Below are 19,520 nucleotides of genomic sequence, written 5' to 3' on the forward strand. Positions count from 1 at the left end.
TGCACCAATCAATAATCTCTATCTTGCCACCAAAGTAACATTTTTTTCCATTGATCCATTGAGCAAGCACCCAGATGGCTGAGGAAGAAGGCAAAATGACATTCACAGGATGGATCACCTAGTCCACTTAATTACTGAGTGCCTCCTCCACAGTGAATGCTGTGGTGTGCTACTATCTTCATGCTCTATTACAAAAGATCTATCTGCATTCCTATCTCCCAAATCTCCTTGTTATCAATCTTCCAGCTTTGTCTTTCCAAGTGCTTGATTAGCTGGCCAACCTATTAGTAACTGTCCATAAGTCAATGCAGAGTCATACCTCAAGTCATCTTTCCTGCCACAGAGAGTGCAACCAGATATATTTCCAGATATTCTGCCCATGGAGGGGATTTCCCTTCACCACAGTCTTTCAGGGCTTTGATTGGTTGCATAGCCATGCTGGAGCCATCCACCTCTAGCCAGTGCCAGTATGTGTGCAGACTCATTGTAAAATTAGGCTTCTGATTATTCCTCCTCTGTTAATTGGTCATAAAAAATCCTGCATAAGGTTGTAGCTGTAGGTTTAGGGTGTGATGGCAACAGAGTAGGAGTAAATACCACAGGAGTCTAAGCTACCTGCTAATCCAATTTATTTGTTCATTCTGGACCAACCTCTTCCATTAATCACATTGCATATGTCCAATTTCATGATTTAGTGGATCAGAGAATACCCAACTTATGATGGGTATTTCAGATCACATAGTTACTTGGTCAGGCACTCAATTTCTATCAGAGTACTAACAAGCCAAGAACTGCTTTTTGTAGTTATTAGCAGAAGATGAACTCCAAATCCCTAGGGGTAGATGATGTGATTCTCTTCCCTATCTACCAAAGACACTAATTACCATTGAAACTGCAAGGTCATAAGGCCCAAGTAACAGGAAGCTTGCACTGTGGTCTGAATCTGTTTTAGAGTTTCTTTTTCCAGGCCTCATTCAAAACTGACAGCTTTATTAATTACCTGGTAAATAGATCAGAGTGACACATGTACATGAAGTACATGTTTACCTCCAAAACCTAAAGAGGTCCATCAAGTACTATACCTCTTTCTTCATGGTAGGCAGTGCAAGGTACAAAAATTTGTCTCTTACTTTATAGGAGAATATCCTGACATGATCTAGGAAAATGGCTTTTTTTTTCTTTTTTTTTTTTTTACTAGTTTACTGTCTCCTCAAGTTTCATGGGGTTTATCATCTATCTTATGGCATACATATGTTTTATTAAGATATTTGAGATGTGTTGTATTTCCTACTCACCAGATCTAATTAACATAATAACATCATTGTAATGGCCAAAATAATGTTCTATAAAACATCTAAATTCTCAAGATACCTTAATGCTATATTGTGCCAGAGAACAGGAGAGTTGATGACTCTGAGAAGAGACAATGAAAGTGTACTGCTGACTCTGCCATGTGAAAGCAAACTGCTCTGATTATCTTTATTGATCAGAAGAGAATAGAAAACATTCACTAGGTTCATAGTTGCATACCAAACACCAGGATATCTGCCAATTTCTCCAATAAATATACTACACCAAGAGACAGCAGCTTCGATTAAAGTTACCACATGATTAAGTTTCATTCTCAAAGACCTCCATAACTTTTCTACCAGCTAAACATGTGAAATAAAGGTGAATGCTATAGAAATCACCACCACCTGCATTATAAAAGTACTTGATGAGGAAAATATATCTGAAATTATCTTATGGAAAGACAGTTCCAAGGTCTTCTTTTTGACTCATTATACCCTAACAACTCTCATGCCACAGAGAAGAGAACCAACATGGAGATTGTTAGTTACCAAGCATGTCTAAGTTTCACTATACATTCAGGCATATATATATATATATATATATATATATATATATATATATATATTTGAATCTATACAGAGGGTGCAAAAAATATATACACATTTTAAGAAAGGAAAAAATTGTATTAAAATTGTAATACTCAATATATACTGATAACAAAAAATGAATACGAGTCATGTGTATATATTTTTTTGGCACCCCCGGTATATATGTATATGTATACATATATACTTCTGGGTGTTCTTAGAAGTATACATCACAACATCTTGAGTCATGTTATGACTAGAAGTATACTCACAACATCTTGAGTCATGTTGTGGCCCACCAGACCTATATATATATATATATAGATGTATATATATATATATATATATAGATATATAGATGTATATATATATATATGTAGATGTGTATATATATATATATACATCTATATATGGTCATCTATATATTGTCATATATAGTCATATTATATATGTATATGTATATATATGTATATGTATATATATCTCATATATATATATATATATATATATATATATATATATATATGAGAAAATTTAAGGGCCCCTTTCCTAAGGATCTCAGCTTTCTCTTCAATCAAGTGACCCCAAGTCTGTTTTAACTGAATTCTGTTATAAATAGGTAAGAGGCTATGAAACCCCATTACAACATCTTGAGTCATGTTGTGGCCCACCAGACCTAGAACACTTCCACTTATGTATTTAAATTAACACCTTAGCAGATGGACTCTCCAGTCTATTCCTTTGTAAGCCTCACTAATTTGCTACCATACAAATTCATATGAGTGAAAATACAGACTCCCCCTCTATCCCAGCAGCTTATAATGGTAATTTTGTCCAACATGTCTCTGATGGTCAAGTACCATCACCAGACTTTTACCATGCCAAGATTTATTATTTCCACTGAAGTCAGGAAACCCATTTCCATTGCAACATTTGCCACCATGATCTCTGGCCCATGGCAGATAGCTACAACGCTTTTTCAGTAATTCTGGTGCTCTCCTGAGCAATGCAGTTTGTTTATCTTAATGAAAGGAATATCCTCTTGAACCTCTTAAGGTGGGAAAGTTACGCAGTGGCTGAGCAAGTGGCTCATGATAAGTCCATTTCAATAATCTCATTTCTTGAGTCTTTAGATTCCTTTCTCTACATTATTGGTTGTAAGTTTATGCTATTTGAGTATGATCCATGAATCAGAACTTGTTCTGAATGCATAATCGCAGGCCCAGGCCAGACCCACAGAATCAGAATATACATTTTAACAAGATTTTCAAGTGATATTCTGCATATTTAAGTGTGAAAAAAACTTAGTGTACACCATTGTTGATATATTAAATCTAGAATTTGAGGTGAGTGCTCCAAAATCAATATATTCAGCTTGATTTAATCTTGTGTTCTAAATTCCTAGATCTCACACTTTCAGAATCCTCTCTCATGCATTTTGCCTATAAGGAAACAATCACCTTAAAATATGACCTGGCAGAGAGAGAACTACCCCTAGAGTTCTGGGAAGATATAGTAATGGTCTTGTCTACATAAGAAAATTTAATTTTAAAATGTATTGCAAAATTTATAAGCACATGTGAGTTGAAGTAATTTATAACATACGTGTACCTCTTTGGAGCCTGTTGTTATTGAAACAACATAGATCTCTTTGCCTCTGTAGTTCAGATTCATTTATCTAATGATGGTTACATCATTACTAATCATATCACATAATCCATCATGCTGCCCGTAAACACTGCTGCCAATGTCTGTCTCAAAAGTGGTTATTCTGATTCACTCACCATGACCAGAACTGCAAGTTTATCCAGAGTACAGAATACAGAATGAGAATGATAATTTGTTTTCTGGTCATGTTAAATTTACCATTAAAAATTTAATAGTGTAAACATAGAATAGCATGTTTTCCAGCCATATCTTAAACACTTTAAGCCATAATGACTGCACTGCTAGAATGTAGTCTCCTTTGGTGTTATGCAATCTCCTACCTTCACCCCACTCCCCCATCCCACCCTCCCCAATAGCACCACCAGGAGGGAGAGAGAATAAGCAAAAGGCCTATGGGCAGAGTGAGAAGAGTAGTCCCATTTGTGCATTGAATATCTGTCCTTCCCTCAATCAGCATGACTTAAGATTGACCTGGGAAAGCACAATGATACCATGTCAATCAGGGTCAACAGAAGGTATGGATTAGGACATGAGCAGCAGTCTCAAAAGCCTTCAGAGAAGACAAGCACAGCCACTCCCAGAGGATTTCCTAGCATGTGGCACAGAGTCTGTGAAAGGGGTAGATGGCCACCAGGTGAGCCAGCAGTGAAGGTTTCACATGGTAAAGGACACATGCTCTCACTCCACTGCCCTTGAGTACTACTGATTAGAAGCAGCAGCCATATAATGAGTCCATCTAAGAGGCACAATCTCAAAAGGCAAAAATCCAGTAGTCTAGAGCTCTTAACTCATCCCATCTTGTGAGTGTGAGAGTCACCTAAATTAAGCATATCAGCACCATCCTGGTGGCCCAAACCGATATGGGTAAAAATGTCTCAAAAGGGATCAGTGGTGACTGGGGCCAATGCAGGTCCCAGACCAGGCTCAGAGCTCCCTGCCCATCTGATCTGAGGCACTGGAAGAAAGCTTAGAAAAATTTGAGTAAGGCACTTCCACCTTTCAGAATCTGATCTGGGACCTGATCTGGTTTGGGATACCTTGCCAGTTCCAGCCTCCAAAGAGGGAGTTAGAAAATTATGAAGCAGATGCTTCAGGTAACATAAAATTACACAGAACCACATGCAGGCTTGGGGTGTTCTGTCTGTACAGCATTGCTGTCCCAAGCACTAGAGGGGAACTTGGAAACTTTTGAGGAAGGCACTCCAAGCATGTCTCTAATTGCCCCCTTTAGTGTTGGGCCAAGAGTAGGAGCTCTGCTTGTCTGGATCTAAGGACAGTTTTAGCTAGGGGAATAAATACTCTGGTCTCTTTTCTAAGAGATCCTACCACTCCTCACCTTGACTAAAACCAAACGAAAGCCCAAAGACAATTGAGCTTGAATAATGCAGTATATAGAGGTCAGCTTCCTGGAACAAAAAGCAGTATGCAGAAAGGTGGGAGTAGTCTGTGGAGACAAATTGAAAATATCCAGCACATAAATTGACAAGTATGTTTCCTTATCCTTTTTATGATATTAATTTATTATCTTCTAATCTCTATTATTGCTAATAAGTTGAATTTTTCTATTGTAGATACTCTCAGTAATTTTTTCAGCTCTGTATTCCAGTTCACGAATTCTCTCTCCAACTATGTTGAATTTGTCACTTAAATAGTCTATTGAGTTTTTCATTTCAATGACTCATTTTCATTTTTAGAAATTCTAATTTTTGCTTTTTCTTTTAAAATAGTGATTTTTAAATAGTATCTATTTTTTCTTTTATCTCTCTATAAGTATTTGATTTTTGAATAAAGTAGTTTTTAGGTGAAATTAAAATTTTTATTTTGCTGGCTTTTATTCATGATAAATTATTTCTTTGCATATTTGTCAATTTTAATTGTGAGTTTATTTCTGGTGGGATTTTATTTTCTATGCAAGTCCTGTACAACCTGACTTATGGAGTGGTCCTGCATTTATTTTGCCAAATGAGTTTGATTTATTACTAAGTTCAAAATTTTTTTAAGTTCCAACTTTTATGTTAATTTCTCAGCCTTAAAGTTTCTGAGCCACATGATTCAGTAATATTTAGACTCCAGTTCTGTGCATGGTGTAGACTTGGCCTTTAATTTTTCTTAAATAAATATTCTTTCCATTCAGCATTTCTGAAAGTGACAAACTCCTTGCCACCTTCATATGGCCTTCTATTTTTGCATGATTATAAAAACTGAAGCTTAATTCCTGGTCTGAAACTGCACCTTCCCTCTAGACTCCTTTATCATTCTCCCCACTTCCTCACCTCTACCCTGTCCCACTCCCTGTTGTCTCTATATCAGCTTCAGTGCTTACAACTCTAATTTTCAGAATTTTGTTTGTTTTTCTGTTTGATTTTTTGTGGTTCCTAAAGACTTCCTTGGTTTTTCTTCTCAGCTCAGCTCTGCTTTAACATTTTTAAGTTATATGTTATCTACAATTTCTAGAAATTTGTAGTGGAAGAGGTGTCTTACTGTCTCAGGTTTGGGAACTTGGTGGTTTCCAGAATCAGAAGTCCTCACTGTATTTCTATTTCAAATAAATTTAATTTAATTCACCTAAATTTATTAAGCATTTATTGAGAACCTAGAATATGTCAATTCATCAGTAGACATTGGTGATAAAGAACTGAATAAGACCCAGTCCCTGCTTTTAGGAAATTTATGGTCAAGTGGAAAATACAGGCATAGTTTTAAATTATAATACAATTTGGTAATGCATGCCCATTTTGTAGAATAAACAGTGGAGTGGATGGATTGAAAGGATAAATGGCAACAGGCCAGACACCAGTAAAGTGATTATTTGTCTAAGAGATTATGGTGATCTCTACTCTTGTGTTCATAGGGGAATTTCTTCCTAACATTTCTTGAGAAATGTTGTGTTTTTCTAAATCCTGAACTTAAAAAAAATTATAATAATCGGTTGAGAAATTAAAAAATGAAAGTATTCTATTTCTCTTGTAAGAATTAGAGCTTAACTATTAACATAGAGATATTACTGGCTCAAAGAAATCCACTCAACATCAAGTCAAATTCAAAAACAGAAAGCACTAAGCCTCAGAGTGAAATATTCAAGTTGACGTTTCTGGGAACTGGGGGAGGAGCATGGAAGAGAAGCAGTCACAATCTAATCAGTCAGTCTTGCTTATGGCTATTGACATGGTGAAAGTGTGTTTCTGTGGCACTGTCTGCTAATAAGGATAAGTCATTCTTGAAAATAAAATAAGTATTAATGGTTATACACATTGTATACTTTATATACAAATTATATGAGTGGTGTGATAAGAAATAAGTTTTAGAAGAAAAACAATTCCCTAAATGGGCAATTTTGACATGTAATTCTGTGAGGCACTGTTTACCTTGTTAGAAGGTATAAATGCTATGTTATTTGAATATTACTAAGTGTTCACTGGCATTTATGGTGCTTAAATGTTCACCATAAGCTACAGTTCTTTGCAAATATTTTGACAAAAGAAATACAATGAGAAGAACAGGTTAATGTTGTTATATAATGCTCTAATAAGAGACCAGAAAGTGATTTAAATTTTGTATTTAAAAAAGCAATATCTATTTCAATGGCAGAACAAAAACTAGGGCAAGCAGATAAAATATTTTCATTGTTAAAAAAAGAAAGTGATCTTATTTGAAGCAACAAGTTGACTAATGCCCAATGTGAAGACGCTTTTGAATATATCTTAGACCTTCCAATTCAACTAACCTCAACAGAAGATGAAAGACATTTTTCTACATATGGAATGCTTGTCTTAAATCAAAAATCAAGACTACTAAACAGTGAAATTCATGCTTGTGTGATATATAATTCGATTGTAAGGATAATATTTAACTATTAAAGATTTGCAATATTATCTTTCAATTTTTAAAATGAATTTTGCTTGGCATTACTTTGTATTAATATTTCCTTCTTCTAATTTTATCATCTAATTATTATCAAATGTCCATATTAAGTAGAAGTCACTTTTACATGTTACTGAAATACATATTTTTGTCATAATATTTTGGTTCATAATAGTAATAACCAAGCATTTATTATTATACCTTTTTCTTTTTTACATAAAACCTTTCGAATTTTTAGTATAATCAATCACAGAAAAACTATTCATTGTTTATTACTGTGGCCAACCCTTATTATTTAAAAACACATTAATAATTTTTTAGTCAAGATGATAGAGTGGGTAAAAGCTGTGCTAGCCTTCTCTCACAACCACATCAAAATTACAACAAAACTACAGAACAACCATCATTGAAAATTTTCTGAAGTCTAGCTGAACCAAAGCCCTACAACTAAAGACATACAGAAGAAGCCACCTCGAGACTGATAGGAGGGGCAGAGATACAGAACAAGCTGATCCCACATCTGCATGAGACCATATCAGGAGGAATATCTTGGCTATGAAGATCCCCCACACTTGAAGGAATGAAGGCTCCCATTTCCACATGAGGCTTCGCAGCCCAGGGTTCCAGGGCTAGGGAAAGAAGTCCCCATAACTTCAGGCTGTGAAAACCAGCAAAGATTGTAGCTGAGTAAGACGGAGGGTGGCTGGAGTCCCAGGCATTGCTCTTTAAAGGCCTGCACATTAACTTATTTGTTGACAGACTCACTCACTCTAAACTCCAGCACTGGGGCAGCAGCTTGAAGGTGCCAGGGACATACAGAGAGAAACTGAATTATCTGGCTTCAGGGTGAGGGCAGGAGGGACAGCTTTCTCCCAGACAAAGAAGCTGGTGGAAGCCATTGTTTCTTTGTTGAGCCCTACCTGATCCCGGTGTGCAGACGCAGGCAGTGCCATATCTGAGTCTCCATCAACCTGGCTAACACTATTCATTTGCCATGCCCTGATAATATACTGAGACCCCACCCCACCCAACTTGCACACTCACCCAAACCCCTTCTAGGGGCTTTTCCATACAAACAACCTATCTTAGCTCATACTGTGGACTTTCCTAAAAATATTTCAAAGGTTCACAAAACTCAAACAAGCAGCATCTGGCTTCAATGAGTTCCATATCTCTTGCTTAGTGCCCCAAACCTGGCATGAGCAATACCTGGCCTCTGTTAATGCCTTGCCTTCTTGAGGTATCTCCAAGCCCAGAATGGGTGTCAGCCAACTGCAAATTACTTTGTGGCTCATGGCAGGTATCCCTGGACAAGACATAGGGTGTGGCTGAACATGGGGCCTCTCAGGAGGCTATGAAGATCCCCCACACTTGAAGGAATGAGGGGTCTAAACAACAGCTCATCCACTGTAGTGACAACCAGTCCTCACAACAAATCAGCTTGAGAAACAATCCCTCCCACTGACATGTAAACAGCAACCAAGGCTCAACTACAACAGGAGGGCAAAGACAACATACTCAAGTGACAAACCTGGAGCACCCAGATCAGGTGATCAGGTATACTGTGCCATGACCCCACAGGATACCTACTACGTAAAGCCCACACTACTATAACTAGAGGCATAGCAGCTCTACCTCATATATAGAAACAAACACAGTGAGGCAGCTCAAATGGGGAGACAAAGAAATATGATCCAAATCAAAGAATAGGACAAAGCTCCAGAAAAAGAACTAAACAAAATAGAGACAAGCAAACTTCCAGACACAGAGTTCCAAACACTGGTTATAAGGAAGCTCAATGATCTCAGGGAGAACTTCAACAAAGAGATAGGAAACATAAAAATGGAGATACAAACCATAAAAAAGAACCAGTCAGAAATAAAGAATGCAATAACTGAAATGAAGAATACATTAGAGTAAATCAAGAGTAGATTAAATGAAGTAGAGGACTGAATTAGCAATTTAGAAGATAAGGTAACAGAAAACACCCAATCAGAAGAGCAAACAGTAAAAAGAATCCAAAAAGATGAGGATTCTTGAAGGGACCTCTGGGACAACATCAAGCAGACCAACATTCACATCATCAGGGTACTAAAAGAAGAGAGAGAGAAGGAATTGAAAACCTATTTAAATAAATAATGACAGAAAACTTTCCTAACCTAGTGAAGGAAATGAACGTATAAGCCCAGAAAGTGCAGAGAGTACCAGAAAAATGAACACAAGGAGGCCCACACCAAGACACATCATAATTAAAATGTCAAAGGTTAAAGACGAAGAAAGAATCATAAAAGCAACAAGGAAAAGCAGTTAGTTACCTACAAGGGAGATCCCATAAGACTGTCAACTGATTTCTCAACAGAAACTTTGCAGACCAGAAGGGATTGGTAGGAAATATTCAAAGTGATGAAAAGCGAGGACCCACAACCAAGGCTATTCTACCCAGCAAAGCTATCATTTGTAAGTTGAAGGAGCTTCCCAAACAAGAAAAAGCTAAAGAAGTTCATCACCACCAAACCAGAACTACAAGGAATGTTAGAGAAACTTCTTTAATGGGGGGGGGAGAGAAAAAATATGAGTAATACAATGGCAATAACTACACATCTATCAACAATTACTTTCAATGTAAATAAATTAAATGCTCCAATCAGAAGATAGGGTGGCTGAGGAAGCAGCTTTTTTGGCTCCTTCTCGAGTCTCTGTCTGGTTTTATCTCCTCACTTCCACTCCAGACTCTACCAGGTCCACAAGGGTGACCCAGAAGACATACAATGTGTCCACCTCTGGCTCCTGAGACTACATTAGCCGCTCGTAGTTGAAAGCTACTGGCTCCTGTATCAGCTCCTCATCCTTTTTCTGGGTGGGTGGCAGCTACCAGGCTGTCCTGGACATCAACATGAATCTGGCCAGGGTTTACAGCAGGGCTGGGATTATGGGGACCATTACAGCTATACAAGTGAACCATAGCCTTTTGAGTCCCCTGAAGCTGGAGGAGGGCCCCAACATCCAGGCCATGCACAACCAGGAGAAGGAGCAGTTTTGCCTCCTTCATCGACAAGGTGCTGAGTCTGGAGCAGCAGAACAAGATTCTAGAGACCAAGTGGAACCTCCTTCAGCAGCAGCCGATGACTCGCAGCAACATGGACAACATGTTTGAGAGCTACATCAACAACCTTCGGTGGCAACTGGACACGTTGGCCCAGGTGAAACTGAAGCTGGAGTCAGAGTTTGGCAACATTCAGGGGCTGGTGGAGAACTTGAAGAATAAGTACGAGGATGAGATCAACAAGTGCACAGAGATGGAGGATGAATTTGTCCTCATCAAGAAGGATGTGGATGTGCCTGATCACTGCACTGTACACCTGAAGCTGAACAATAATGAATGCCAACTATAATTTTATATATATACTTACAAGAAGCGGAGTACAGCATTAGGAATAGAGACAGTGGAAATGTAATGGCTCTGTGAGATGTCAGAGGGATAGTGGATGGGAGGAGGGGGGTTCACACAGTGTGAGGGATATAAATGATAAATGTCTAGTATTACTTTGTCTTGTGCACCTGAAACTAATTAAAGAAAAAAAAAAGAAGGATGTGGATGAAGCTTATATGAACAAGGTAGAGCTGGAGTCCCGTCTAGAAGGGTTGACTGACGAGATCAACTTCTACAGGCACCTGTATGCAGAGGAGGTCTGTGAGCTGCAGGCCCATATCTCCCACACCTCTGTGTCACTGTCCATGGACAACAACAGCTCCCTGGACGTGGACGGCATCATTGCTGAGGTCAAAGCCCAGTATGAGGAGACTGCCAACCATAGCAGGGCTGAGGCTGAGACCATGTACCAGATCAAGTACGTTGGCTGGGAAGCACAGGGATGACCTGTGTTGCACGAAGACAGAGATTTCTGAGATGAACCGGAACATCAGCTGACTCCAGGCTGAGACCGAGGCCCTCAAAGACCAGAGGGCTTCCCTGGAGGCTGCCATCACTTATGCTGAGCAGCGAGGGGAGCTGACCCTCAAGGATGCTCAGACCAAAGTCGCCAAGTTGGAGGCCACTCTGAGAACCGCCAAGCCTGACACCTGTGCGAGTACCAGGAGCTCATGAAAGTCAAGCTGGCCCTGGATGTGGAGATTGCCACCTACAGGAAGCTGCTGGAGGGCGAGGAAAGCCGGCTGGAGTCTGGGATGCAAAACATAAGTATCCCTACCAAGACCATAAGCCACTACTCAGGTGGGCTGAGCCCAGCCTATGGGAACATCACAAGCCCTGGCTTCAAATACGGCTTAAACTTACAGTCCAATTTCAGCTCAGGTGGGGGCTCTGGCTCCTTCAGTTGCACCAGCACCAGCTCCTCCAAGACCGTGGTTATGAAGAGGATAGAGACTCGAGATGGCAAGCTGGTGTCTGAGTCATCTGATGTCCTGCCCAAGTAAAAAACTAGGCTACCAGGGTCCCTCGTGGCCTCCAACCCTGTGGGAAAGGAGCTGAGCAAGGGAGCGTTGGGCACAGGAGATGTCCCAGTCCTCTGCCCACGCTTGGGGGAGGAGTCTACTGCCTGGGGTACCTCCTCTTACCCATGCCCCAACTAAAAGCCAAGTCATGTTTTTCCCAAAATAAAGTCTCAGCTGGCTATGCCAACCCTAAAAAAAGAGAGGAAAAAAGACCCTTACATATTCTCCCTACAATAGACTCACTTCAGATCAAAGACATACACAGACTGAAAGTAAAGGGATGGAAAAAATATGTCATGAAAATTGAAACAAACCAAAAAAAAAAAAAATACCCCCAAAAAACCCCACACAAAAAAAGCTAGGGTAGCAATAGTTATACCAGACAAAACAGACTTTAAAACAAAGACTATAATAAGAGACAAAGGACCCAGTGATCCCATTTCTGGGTATTCATCTGAAGAAACCCAAAATGCTACTGTGAGGGGTTATGTGCATCCATATGTTCATGGCAGCATTGTTTACAATGGCCAAGATGTGGAGACAGCCTGGGTATCTGTCGATGGATGAATGGATAAAGAGGAGGTGGTACATATATACAGTGGAATATTGTTCGACCATAGAAGGAATGGGTTCTTGCCATCTGCAGTAGCATGAATGGACCTGGAGGGTATTGTACTGAGTGGAATGTCAGACAGAGAAAGACAGATGCAATGTGATTTTGTTTATATGTGGAATCTAAAGAACAAAATAAACAAACGAATAAAACAGAAATAAACTCATAGATACAGAGAACATTTTGGTGGTTGCCAAATGGAAGAGAGAATGGGGGAGTCGGTGAAAAAGGGAAGGAATTAAGAAGTACCAATTGGTTTTTACACAGTAGTCATGGGGATATGGGTATAGCATAAGGATTATAGTCAATAATGTTGTAATAACTATGTATGGTGTCAGATGGGTACTAGATTTATCAGGGTGATAGATGGGAGGGGGTTGGGAGCAGGGTGAAAAAGTTGAAGGAATTAAGAAGTACAAATTGGTAGTTATAAAATAGTCATGGGGATGTAAAGTGAAGCACAGGGAATATAGTCAATAATATGGTAATAACTATGTATATATAGTGCCAGGTGGGTACTAGACTAGTTAAGGGGATCACTTCTTAAATTACGTAAATATCCAACCACTATGCTGTACACCTGAAATTAATATAAAATAATATTGAATTTCAACTGTAATTGAAAAATGAAAAAAGGAGGGAGGTGAAGGACAGTAAACATTTCAAATTTCCAGGTATGGAACAAATAAGTCATGTGGATATAATGTGCAGCATGGGGAATTTAGTCAATAATATTGTGATAGCGTGGTACGGTGTCATTGGTTGCTGGACTTATCATGGTGATCACTTCTCTAGGTATATAAATGTTGAATGACTATGGTGTACACCTGACACTAATATAATATCTTATGTTAGCTATATTTTGATAAAAATATTTTTAAAAAGAATTTAGAAAAAGAGCAACAAAAGAAACTCAAGGCAAGTAGAATAAAGTAGATAATAATGAACAGAAATGGATGATATACAACAGAAACAAAGTGATCAACAAAAAAAAGTTGGTTTTAAAAAAAAATTAATGAAATCTGGCAGGATTTATGGGGGTGAAGAGATTATACACATATAGACAATATTAAGGATGTAAAATGGGAACATAATTACATATACACTTTAAATTTTAAAGACAACAATAGAATACTATGTACAATTTTATGCCCATAAATTTGAAAACTTAAAAAGTTTTCAAATGCCTAGAAAAAGAAAAATAAGCCTGCATTATGAAAGAAAATAAAGAAAAAATAAAATAATTAAAATTTTTTTCATGAACACACACACAACACATAAATAGTTATGAAAAATACAGGATAACTTATGATTTTAAGAATTCCTGGGAATTCTAATTTATTTTTTCTGCATCATAAAAATTATTACTTGTCAGGAATTTGGAAACACTGGCCTGTACTAAGACAGTAGAAGTGGAGAGGAGAGAAAAGAATAAAGAGCTTTGATGAGGTAGAATCAGCAGATTTAATGGCTGAGAGGATGTGAGAACTAGGGAAGAAAGGACTCTAGAATAACTCCTAAGTGTCTGGTTTTGTTGACTTGGTTGACAAAGATTTCAGGAAGAAAAGCAGTGTCGGGTGGTGAGATTATTGGAACATAAAAACTTTAAGGAGCCTGAGTCATTGGGCTGCGGGTGTTCTGTGTCTGGGGCTCAGTGAAGAGGTGTGTTCTGGAGATGAAAACTCAGCAGTGAACAGATGGGAGTTAGAATCATGGGCAAGTTAGTATTTGTTTCCAACTATTTTGGACTTGTTTAACACATCTGAAATGTAACAGAAGAGGTGGGCATTTGGGAGCAATGTGGGGTAATTATTTTATAGCTTTCCCAACCTTACACATTATCTTAGTCATTTTGGCAAACAAAATATGACAGCTGGCTATGGCTTTTAGCCTGTAGACCTTCCAGAGTTACAGATTTATATACTTCAAAAAGTAAAGCAGAAATGCCTTTTGGTTTTACTTTAAATTAAAACCAAAATTTTAGTGAGGAGGAGAAATATTTTTTTATCCATTCTTTTTCCTAAAATTACAACATTTACACAAATATAGAGGGAAAGGTGATGAAAATAAGTTAGATAAACTAGGAAATAATAGAGTATAGAATAAGAGATGAAGAGAGCCCAGCAGAACCATTGTGTTAATATCAAATGGTAATTTTGTGTGCCACAAGTACCACTTTCTAATTATTATTTTTTGAATTGAACATTTGTGGCTATGTTCTGATTTGTTTGCTATAGAGCTCAGAGTAAAAAGCAAAGGCTCCAGAGTTAGATAAATTGAGGTTTGAATCCTGACTCTGCTGCTTTCAAGCTATGTGACCTTAGTGAGCTGTGAAATCCCTCTGAGCTTCAGTTCTCATCTATGCAAGTGAGTCATCCTTAACTTCTCCTATTCTCTAACCCCACTGCCATCATATATTAAGCATTTCTTTTATCTGCTACCTTCTCTCCGTCTCCACTGCCAGTACCCAAATCTAGGCTATGGACATCTCATGTCTAGACCACTGCAACAGCCTTTTAGTTGGTCTCCCCATATTCAGTCTTGCTCTCTTGAAATCTATTCTTGATCCTACAACCAAAGTGATCATTTGAAATCATAAACCTGTTCATATCACTCTACTGTTTGAAACTCTGCAATATCTCCCCATTGCCCTAACAACCCACCACCCCGCTTCAGTGGGGTGCCTACCAAAACATTCTCTGAGCTCCCTCTGCCTCTGGGTCTTTGCACAGATTGAAGACAACCTTCATCTCCTCTACTCATGCACTTTGACTACCTAACCCCCTTTTATCCTTCAAGTCTCAGCTTAGAGGTCACTTTCTCAGGAAGTCTCTCCTCCTCCATCCCCCAATTCTGGATAAGATTCCCTTCATAGGTGTTCTGTGATACAATGCAGTTCTCTCATCCATTCTGTTTTCCTAATTTTCTATTAAATTTTTTATGATTACTTATTGTGCCAATCAGGATAGAAGACACTCTGTACATATTCCAAGAACTAAGAATTTTAAAATGAGAAAAGTAAGACTTATGCAGCCATTGGGGAAGCGAAGATCCAGAAAGCCATCATTAATGCAGCATTGAAGCATGTGATTCCCAAGGGCACACCTGGGAAACCACGAAACCTATAAATCTCTAAGATGATTCCACCAACTATCTCAGACTATGGACAATTCTCAAAAAGTCCACCTGAAAGTTGTTTGAAACTTTCATTTCTCTGTGTACCTGTCTGCATCTGCTTCTAGAGAATAATGGTCTCTCTTTTTCTTCCCCCTTCCTCACCTAAGTGCCTCTCATTGGATGATCTCTCCTGGAACTATACAGAGAAGAGATTCTGGGAAACTCAGCTACCAGTTTCTCTTCTACAAAGTGGGAACACATCAGAAGGGGATGTCAGTGATGTTTAGTTGACAACCCATAATTCAGCACTTGTCCTATGACCACTGAAAACAGTTATGTTAATGATATTGAACTTAACAGATATTTTGCTTATTCACTGGGCACCATTTTCCTGTAAAATCACACACACACAAAAATGGTAACACACTTTTGATATGGTCCATACAATGAGCATTATTACTGAAGCTGAGTTGCTTGTGTACTTTTTTATGACTGTTAAGTGGATAGGTGAGTCACATCCTTATGTCCTACACATAACCTATTAAAACCAACAGGTCTCTACAGACCTGGGAAAAAACAGGGCAGTCTTGCACTCTTAGATTTCATTCCTGGCAAAGGTGCGTTAAGTCAAAATGATGCAAGCTGAATCAGATTTTCCAGTAGAAACTAAGCCACATGCATTACCAACAGGCATATGACAAATTTTTTATAGAAAATGACCACAAATGCCACAACTAACGAAATTCAAGTTATGTTTCTGTACACAAGTCAGTATAAAGCTTTACAAAATGTATAGAACCAAACAGAGCAATATAGAAGCCAACCACTATAACATAATAATGAATTAATGATTTTTGTTATATTTACCACAATGAACAATAAGTGAAATTGCATTTTTCTAGAGACTCTTTGGGTATAATCTGATAAGAATCTTTAAATAGAACTTTGAGGAAACTTAGGAGTTTGTGATGGTTTTTGAGAAATAAATCCAGGCATGTATGCTTCTGCTGCCAAGTTTTTAGTGCAAATCTGCTTCTAGCCAGCAAATGTGCAAAGCAACAAATAATTGGTCATTCAGTGTTTGAATTCTCTGTGTTGCTTTCTGAAATACTGATCCATAAGCACTTGCTACTACCTTCTACCCTATCTGATGTTAGGCATACATTTTTCAAAAATTGCTTTTAAAAGGCACAGCCTAACCTTGGTTTGCACTGACATTTCCATCACTTTAATCTCCTATTACATTGTTTCAGAGTGTCAAGAATACTCTGTTCCTGGCTTGGAATTATAGCCAGAGTCACTAACATACATCATTAGGTTAGTCCTGAGTCTAGAGTGACCCTTTTGCAGCTATAGTTGAATTGACTCCTCTAATGGAGTAATGCACTTCCCATAAAAAATTTAAAAAAAAAAAGACTCTAAAAGAGTGAATAGTTAGAATGCTTATAAGGAAAAGAGCTACGTCTTTTCTTCATAAGCGTTTTGGAACATTAGAGATCCAAATTCATAATATTATTCAGATGGTTCCTTTAGTATAAACATGTCTGTAGTTCCTCTTTGTGAATTGCTTTTAGAATCAGAATAATCACAATGATCAATCTCATCCACTTTATGTTCACAAGACAATTTTCATTTGTTTGCAGCCTTTCTTTTTTTCCTCTTTCTACCTCCACCCCTCTACTTTGTCTGCTGAAGTCCAGTTTTCTCTTCTACTCTGCTACCTTCATGGTGGAGCCAAACAGGATGTAAGTGCTGGGGATAAATAATGGGGATCGGGCTGGTGGAGGGAGACCAAGGCTGCCCAGGACAGGGAAGGGAGTCTGAGATGGAGCACCTCAGGCAGGCAGACCCAAGGCCATGGAATAACATCACTGTACAGACAAACATGACATTGGTGTTCTCAAAGTCCGTAACTTTGCAAGTTTTGCAAAGTCTCTGGTAACTTCAGTGTTCTCATCTGTGAAATGAGTGGGCTGGAGTAGTTAACTCTTCCTCCTCTAACATTCTATGGCTATGTGAGGTATATTGTCTGCTTGCTGAAAGAACACAGTAGGTATAATTTACTAAGCCACTAAAATGTAAATATGTGCCAGAGGTCAGTGTGAATTTAGGTAGAGACAGCAAATTTAACACGTCCATTTAAATTCTAATACCACAAGCCAAAGATGTAGATACTGGATCTGATTGGACACATTCTGGGAGGGTCTTGGGGAATAAGTGGGATTTCCTGAGACATCTGAATAATGAGAGAAAGAGTCGGCTTAACAGCTTCTCAGTTCAAGTGGCCACATACTTTAAGGCTCTGGAAAACGTGGGTCCTCATTAGATGAGCTGGTCCACTGTGCCTTGAAGCACCTCCCAGTACCACCTCTTCTCCTTCCAAGTTGCCACCTGGAATTCCCACCAGCATGGAAACTTTCCTAACCGACTGCCACACCTAGTGATTTTCCTGTGGAGAATCTGCCCCATATGTAAACCCACAGCCCTTACCCCATTCTGACTATATCAAAAGCCCCTGACTTGATGTAATCAGTGTCAATATTGGACTCAACGCTCTTGAAGGCTGTGCAGGATTTGTTTTCCCATTGTGAGTTTGTGCTGTTTCCTTTAGATTATAAACTCTGAGAGGGAAGATGCCACCTCTCTTTATTTCATCTGGTTTGGCTGTGAATTTGTGCATTTAATAGGTTCTTTTTGGATTACCTGTTGAAGGAAAAAAAAATGGTCTCAGGTTTAATAAAGATTTATCACAGCTCATATCATCTTTCAAATGTATGGTTGTTGAGGTGATCTCTGAAGACTTTCTTGCCATAACACTGTAAATGTAAGAGTGACCAAGGTCCCATGAGGACAGATGAGGGGGGCCACACTGCCCAGTGCTGTGGTCCAGGCTGTCCTGTGTGGTCCCATGTGTGAGCTATTCTTCTCTTCTTAATTTTCCTCTTCCCAAAAGTGGAAGTGTCCACCTGTGGTTGTGTAGGTATTTCTCCCTAGATTAGGCTGTGCTCTGGAGATTCTTTGGGAAGAGATGGGCCAAATCACTTTTCCTGTCTGAGAGGCTCAGATTCTTAGCCAATCAATGCTTACGGGTAGGAAAGAGGCCAATGTAAGTGTCCCTACTTTGCATCTAGAAAATACAAAGTCAGAAAAGCACAAAAGAACTTACTCTGGGATTATAGTAAGTAGATGGAAGAGACAAAAAATAAGCTGCGTAATAGGCTCCATCACCCAATCTGCTAAGGATGGATGGGTGGATAGCTAGATAGAGGCTGCAGAAAGAGACCTTAGTCATCCAGACCAATCTCTTCATTTTATAGAACATTGAAATCCAGAGAGAGAAGTAGTGCCCTGCTCTCCGATGCTATTGAAAGCCTCCCTAATTGGATTTAACCTGATCCTTTGTGCTTCTACTACAGATATAGTCAGGCTAATTCTGAAACAACAGCATTCCTCCCAGGCTCCCAAAGAAACAAAGAACACTGGCAGGGCCATATTACTTACCCCACACTCATCTACCCAACTTCATACCCAAAGTCCCAATAAATGAAGTCAGCAAATAAGTAAATTTCAGCAAAATAAATAAATAAGCATGCCTTTTAACTTCCCAAGCTTATGAGATCACAGAATAATCTAGAAGAAAAAACTAAACCAAAGCAAATCAAATGCTATAAAATACAGCTAAAATAACTGAGTATCACAAAGAAAAAAATAAATCCCAAATTTCATGTCCGTAAAACCCAAAGGAGTATCTTGCTGATGTAAACAAAGTATTTTTTTTCATTAATAGTACTTTTATCTTTGTTTCCTTTCTGATGATCGTTTCCAACCAGCTGATCACATGGTTCATGAAAACCCAGATTTAAGTCAAATTCCCTGGCTTCCACTTCCAATATTGGTGTCCCTTAAGACCCTCCTCTATAGAAATTCTG

General features: G+C 38.6%; 1 pseudogene; it reads left to right on the plus strand.

Moving 5' to 3' along the window:
• Positions 1-11,843, plus strand: part of LOC117017351 (keratin, type II cytoskeletal 8-like) — a 48,713-nt pseudogene extending 36,870 nt beyond the window's left edge.
• The last annotated feature ends 7,677 nt before the right edge of the window (positions 11,844-19,520 follow it).

The sequence above is a fragment of the Rhinolophus ferrumequinum genome, chromosome 25 (genome assembly GCF_004115265.2).
Source record: "Rhinolophus ferrumequinum isolate MPI-CBG mRhiFer1 chromosome 25, mRhiFer1_v1.p, whole genome shotgun sequence".
NCBI lineage: Eukaryota > Metazoa > Chordata > Mammalia > Chiroptera > Rhinolophidae > Rhinolophus > Rhinolophus ferrumequinum.